At 43.4% G+C, this 7,432-nt stretch overlaps 1 protein-coding gene across 1 annotated transcript in view; it reads right to left on the reverse strand.

Moving 5' to 3' along the window:
• The window catches only part of LOC307170059 (uncharacterized protein), a 179,968-nt gene that overhangs the window by 131,945 nt on the left and 40,591 nt on the right, over positions 1-7,432 (reverse strand). The window lies entirely within an intron of this gene.

The following is a 7,432-nucleotide window of genomic DNA, read 5'->3' on the forward strand; positions in this document are numbered from 1 at the left end:
TATTTTCTAACTAAAACAGCTAGCCTACATGAACGAAGCTTTATTAATTTTCTTCAGCCTCATTAATGAAAAATCATGAATAAACAGTTCTTCACTAACCCATGTTATAAAACTTGGTTTCTAATTATATAGTTGTTTCTTCTGACTAGTTGTGGCAATATAATCATTCAAACCGTGGATGTTGCTTAATGTTTATTTCGTAACACAGAATTAAAGAGCGCGAAAACGACAAATATTAAAATTATTACAATAACACAAAACTAACGTAGGCTACATGCAAACATTTAATGCAAAATAATGCATCGGTTTATCTGTGCATTACTCCACAAATAATGATCAGTTAAGTCCTATTCACGGATAAACATTGATAGATCTTGCGATTTAGGGATCGAGATCGTTCAGATGAAGATCGTGTCGGGAAATAATGATTTTTACTCACCAATTCAGTCGATCACAGCCCAGACACAAGTTTGCGTTCATAGCCTCCTTTTACTTTTGTGGTGCGTGACAAATCAACTCGCGGTGTATTTTCGCCCCCGACTGGACTGGAGTGTGGAGAAAATTGTAGTTCAATACTGGAGTTTTAAAATCAAATAGTGCTGAGTTCCGTAAGAGAGGTAAATAAACTTAGGTCTTTATGAATGTAAAAAAATATATTTTTAGGTATTTTAAATAGGACAAATACGTATTTATAAATTAGAAAGCATGTAGTGTAATTAAGTGAATAAAAGCTTATTTATTTACAAAATGTTATTGCAAAATGTGTACATCAAAATAGAGCTACTTTTAAGAAAGGCCTGATCTTCCTGATGTTGTGCAGTGTAAACGGCATGATCGAGCTGTCTTTGTAATGTGGTCTGTGAAGGTCAGCTGGTCATCAAATGTTACTCAAAGATTTCTGACCGACCTTGATGGGGTGACTGATGTTGAATCTAGCTGGATAGTGAAGTCGTGCTGTAGAGACGGAGTGGCAGGGAGGACGATATCTATCTATCTAGAGAAGTAACTTTTAAGTAAATTAATGGAAAAGTGCCAACCACATACTTTATTCCTACATTTATCTTACCTCTCATTAACATATTGGCAAAGAATTTAATAAAAAAATAATAAAGAAGTACAACAATTAACAGACACCAAATAAATGTAAGAATAAAGATGAAAGAATCAAACTTAGAAAAATACATTTACAGATTTGCAAGAAACAAAGCAACAAGTGAGTTTTTTCTTGATTTTTTGTTTACATTTTAAATGAAACGTGTTTAAATCTAGATTATTGAAATAAACAATGTTCTGAAACTTGCCTATATCCTGCAGATGTCACAATAGCTGATCGTGTCGTTTGCTCAAATCTGTTGGCAATAAAATGAGCTTAATGTGTCAATTTACAGATCTGAAGACATCAGCATAATGAATGAGGAGAAAACAGGATCTATTGACATGAAATAAAGAGGCTTTTCAGCTGCTCTGATAATAGTGATGAGCCATAGACTATCAATACTCATTCAACAAGACATTCAGGATCAGCAGTTTAACTCACTTTATTATAAGTGAATAAAAACGGATTGTTTGAGTCAGAAATGACAGAAAAAATAGTAATAATATAAAGACAGACACTATGACACCCATCTTTATCAACCATTGTAATTTGTCCATCCATCCATCCATCCATCCATCCATCTTCTTCTGCTTATCCGGGGCCGGGTCGCGGGGGCAGCCGTCTAAGCAGGGATGCCCAGACCATCTCCCTGGACACTTCCTCCAGCTCTTCCGGGGGGACACAGAGGCATTTCCAGGCCAGCCGGGATACATAGTTCCTCCAGCGTGTCCTAGGTCTTCCCCGGGGCCTCCTCCCGGTGGGACATGCCCGGAACACCTTCCCGGGAAGGCGACCAAGAGGCATCCAGAAAAGATGCCCGAGCCACCTCAGCTGGCCCCTCTCAATGTGGAGGAGCAGCGGCTCTACTCTGAGCAATGTTTGTCCCACAACTGCATGCACAACCAGATGGAACAGTCAGTTGCGGATGATCGAGTCGGTGCTGAAAATGTTTGAGAAGGACACGCTGTGGCAAAACAGGCTGACGTCGATCACAGATGATGGGAAAATCACATGCAATGATGTCCTCCTTCTTAAAGGCTTAGTGAGAGTACTCACACCATTTGCTGAACTGACAGACAGTTCACAAAAGGAGCTGGGAAACCTGGGGATGATCCTACCGGCAGTTGCAGAAATACACAGAATGATGTCTGATGTTTCCAGTGACACTCCACTGGAAATAGCCGCATTCGCAGAAACTCTAGCTGAGAACTTTGAGACTCGTTATCAAAGATTTTATGACGACACTCACGTTATTCTGGCTGCATTATTAGATCCACGCTTCAAGAACGAGTGGATTGCAAGAGATGAAAAGGCAAGTAATTAATTACACAAAGGCATGGCATTCAGAAATTAACCATGGTTTATTAAAATAAAATAAAAAATAAAATAAAATGTATGCTAACTAACAATAATGCTAAAAATAATACAGTAGGCCTACATGTATGAAAACTCATTATTATTATTCTAAATTATCATAGCTAATTGTATTGTTCTTGTAGGTTCAAGGCAAACAGATTGAGATCCGGGAGTTGTTAGTTCATCAAACAGAACTTCTCTGCAGTGTAAATAAAAAAGTAACATCCCTTTCCCTTGTCGCTGACCCTGTGACTGTCCCTGACCCTGTCCCTGAGCCATCGAGCGCAAAAAAAGTCAAGTCAATGTTCCAGTCATACGCAACTGTGACCTGTTCGTCTTCTACAACACTAGACGTAAAAGGAGAAGTCGAGCAATACCTTGGAATGCCAAGATTGAACACCGAAGTTGACGACGTCCTTCGCTTCTGGAAAGAAAATTCTAATGTACTGCCACAACTTTCACAAATTGCAAGACGCATATTTAGCATTCCCAGCAGCTTGGCCAGCGTGGAAAGGGTGTTTTCTATTGCTGGTCTGATGTCCAGAAATAGTCGCATGTGCTTGGCACCTGCCACTCTGCAAAAGCTTGTTTTCCTAAAAGTTAACGCAGCACTGGAGATATAGCTTCGCGCCAGCATTTTTTTCTGTTCATAGTAGGCCTATTTCTCAATATTAATATAGGCTAAAAGTTGTCTAAAAGAGATCTTTACTTTTTTTGTTTGGCAATTTGTTTAACTTCATATTTTAGTTTGTGATTTATTTATTTTATTTAATGTAATGTTTTTCGTTTGATAATTTAATATAATGTTTTTCATTTGATAATTTATTTTAAAAAATAGCCTATGTTTAACCAGCCAGCATTTTTTCTGTTCATAGTAGGCCTATTTCTCAATATTAATATAGGCTAAAAGTTGGCTAAAAGAGATCTATATTTTTTCGTTTGGCAATTTGTTTAACTTCATATTCTTGTTCGTGATTTATTTATTTTATTTAAATGTTTTTCGTTTGATAATTTAATATAATGTTTTTCAATTGATAATTTATTTAATTTAGCCTCATTCAACAGTTTTTTTTTTATTTTGCTTTGTTTAAAAGTGAGCTATTGGTTTGGGGCTGTTCAGTGTTCAAAATTCCAATAAAGTATGGATGTTCTTCTCTTAGTACTGCGTATTCGATTTACACTACATGCATCTTCTGATCAGAGATTGGTGTTATAAAAAAGAAAAAAAAAATTACCGTGGAGCGGAAACGGAGCGAGACGTATAAGGGCGGAGTGGGGGAGGGAGCGAGGAGCGGGAAAATTGTACACCCAGAGCGGAGCTTGAGCAGAGTAATTATGAAATGCTTTGAGCGTGGAGCACAAATTCTTCCCGCTCAGCTCCGCTCACATACTCTGGTCAGGACAACCCCACAACATCCAGAGACTTGAGGTACTCAGGGCGGATCTCATCCACCCCCGGTGCCTTGCCACAGAGGAGTTTCTTGACTACCTCTGTGACTTCAGCTTGGGTGATGGACGAGTCCACCTCTGAGCCCTCGGACTCTGCTTCCTCAATGGAAGACGTGACGGCGGGATTGAGGAGATCCTCGAAGTATTCCTTCCACTGTCCAACGACATCCCTAGTCGAGGTCAACAGCTGCCCACCTCCACTGTAAACAGCATTGGTAGGGCACTGCTTCCCCCTCCTGAGGCGCCGGACGGTTTGCCAGAATCTCTTCAAGGCCGACCAGTAGTCCTTCTCCATGGCCTCACCGAACTCCTCCCAGGCCCGATTTTTTGCCTCCACAACCACCCAGGCTGCAGTCCGCTTGGCCTGTCGGTACCTGTCAGCTGCCTCAGGAGTCCCACAAGCCGGCCAGGCCCGATAGGACTCCTCCTTTAGCTTTACGGCATCCCTTACTTCCGGTGTCCACCACCGGGTTAGGGGATTGCCGCCTCGACAGGCAACGGAGACCTTACGGCCACAGCTCCGAGCGGCCGCTTCGACAATGGAGGTGGAGAACATGGTCCACTCAGACTCCATATCTCCAGTCTCCCTCGGGATCCGGTCGAAGCTCTGCCGGAGGTAGTTAAAGATCTCTCTGACAGGAGACTCGGCCAAACGTTCCCAACAGACCCTCACAGTACGTATGGGTCTGCCGAGTCTGTCCAGCTTCATCCCCCGCCATCGAATCCAACTCACCACCAGGTGGTGATCAGCTCCGCCCCTGTCTTCACCCGAGTGTCCAAGACATACGGCCGGAGGTCAGATGAAACGACCACAAAGTTGATCATCGACCTACGGCCTAGGGTGTCCTGGTGCCTCGTGCACTGATAGACACCCTTATGCCTGAACATGGTGTTCGTTATGGACAAGCTGTAACTAGCACAGAAGTCCAATAACAGAACTGGGGCTGGGTTTCGATTCAAATTTCAAGAATCGATTCGATTCCGATTCTCAAGATCTTGAATCGATTATCATTATTCGATTCGATTCGATCCGATCCGATCTGGGGTGCGTTTCCCGAAAGCATCGTTGGCCAACTATGGTCGCAAGTTCCGTCGTTACCAATAGAGTTCAATGGACATTGCGATGAACTTGCGACCATAGTTGGCTAACGATGCTTTCGGGAAACGCACCCCAGATCTTCGAGATTTAGATAATGGTTTTTGAAAAAAGCATTTTTTTCCAGCTGTTACCTGAATTACAGGACTGTAGTTATGCAACATATTGATACTATTATTATAGACATTCAACTGCAAATTAATGGAGTATTGGTGGTTGTAAAGAACAATCCCCCTTCCAGAGTGTTGATACAACTGCTTTCACAAACTTGCACTGGTGTAGACGACAGAGGACGCAGAGGTATATCAGCAGCAGTAGACCGATTATTTAGACGCGAACCTGATGTAGGCCTATTATTAAAAATGACATTAAGAATTTTCCAAAAAGCTGCTACAGTTCAGATGCAAATGCACCTTTATTTTTTATTTTAATGATCAACATTTAGAACACATATTTGTTCTAAGCCAGTGCAAATGTAAACAGATTGTTGGTTACTGGCTTCACAGTAAACAGACAACGAGATGCGCGGATGGGCTATTATTTCAACCGCATCACAAAACTCATCAGTCCGCACCAACGTTTTTGACCAATTTTCAAAACAGCACCCGCCCGCCATCCGCTTAATGTATGCATATATTTTTTATTTGATTGGTTAACCGCCCGCCACCCATCCGAAAATATAATTTTTCGTCACGTCATCCGCCCGATCCACGGTTTATCCGCGGAGTCCGCGGCTGTAACCGCCAACCGCGCATCTCTATCAGAATGTAAATAAAATTTGAACTTACAAAACCTTTAGCTCGTTCTCTGCATTGCTTCTGAACCCGAAATCGTGCCAGATCGCAGCTTTGAGCGTTTCTGGAGTTTTCAAAGCAACCGCTTGCTTAACGTTACTGACGTTGTTTTAATGTCCTTCCACCTCGCGCGAATGCTTGAATTCAATGACGTGGAAAGTTAAAGTTCACGGGGAAAATCGATCCTCTGAGTTACGGATCGATCTTTAGAAATTAATATGAAAATCGATTCAGAATCGGTGAATCGATTTTTTCAACACAGCCCTAAACAGAACACCACTCGGGTTCAGATCAGGGAGGCCGTTCCTCCCAATCACGCCCCTCCAGGTGTCACTGTCGCTGCCCATGTGGGCGTTGAAGTCCCCCAGTATAACGACGGAGTCCCCAGTCGGAGCACTTTCCAGCACCCCTCCCAGAGACCCCAAGAAGGCCGGGTACTCTACACTGCTGTTTGGCCCATAGGCACACACGACAGTGAGAGACCTATCCCCGACCCAAAGACGCAGGGAAACGACTCTCTCGTTTACCGGGGTGAACTCCAACACATGGCGGCTGAGCTGGGGGCTATAAGCAAACCCACACCAGCCCGCTGCCTCTCACCATGGGCAACTCCAGAGTGGTGAAGAGTCCATCCTCTTTCGAGGAGTGTAGTTTCAGAGCCCAAGCCGTGTGTGGAGGTGATCCCGACTATCTCTAGTCGGTACCTCTCATCCTCCCACACAATCTCAGGCTCCTTCCCTGCCAGAGAGGTAACGTTCCACGTCCCTAGATCTAGATTCCGCGTCCAGGGATCAGGTTGTCGAGGCCCCTGCCTTCGACCACCGCCCGATCCACTACGCACCGACCCCTTACGGTCCCTCCTGTAGGTGGTGAGCCTGCGGAAGGGCGGCCCCACGTCGCTCTTTCGGGCTGAGCCCGGCCGGACCCCGTGGGGGAGGCCCGGCAACCAGGTGTTCGCATACAAGCCCCAACCCCGGGCCTGGCTCCAGGCTGTGCCATGCCGGGCGACGTCACGGTCCTTTGATCTAACTTCTTCATAAGGGGTTTCTGAACCGTCACCTAGGACCTGTTTGCCTTGGGAGATTTGAGCAAATGACATGACCCATATACCCCCAGACAACATAGCTCCTAGGGTCCTTAAACCCCTCCACCACGGTAAGGTAGCAGTTCAAGGAGGGGTATTTTGTCTATATGAATCTAAATATAGTTTGATTTCCTAATAACAACAAAGTAGTTCGCTAACATCTTACCGTTTTGTATGTGAAGAGAAACCAATTCATGAAGACTGTATTTTAGTTAGCAGACACACGAATTGCACAATGTTTTACTCTTCAGTTAATTCTTAGCAGTGTTCTTGTGAGTAATTCTCAGAGGCTTGATAAATATGGGCCCAGACCTTTATCACTATCAGCACTTATACCTTTACCCAGGGCTCGACATTAACGCTTGTCTGGGACAAGTGGATCTTTTGAAGGAACAAGTAAAAGAGAATTTTACTTGCCCGACCTGACAAGTAGCCTGATTAAAACGTCAATGACAACAACAAAACTAACTAACTAAGGAATCACTAAATGAGAGAGTTCTGATTTTGTTACATTTATTGTAAGTTGTGATCGATAGTGGTCGGATAATAAATGTATT

This window comes from Squalius cephalus (genome assembly GCF_949319135.1).
Source record: "Squalius cephalus genome assembly, chromosome: 13".
NCBI classification, from domain to species: domain Eukaryota; kingdom Metazoa; phylum Chordata; class Actinopteri; order Cypriniformes; family Leuciscidae; genus Squalius; species Squalius cephalus.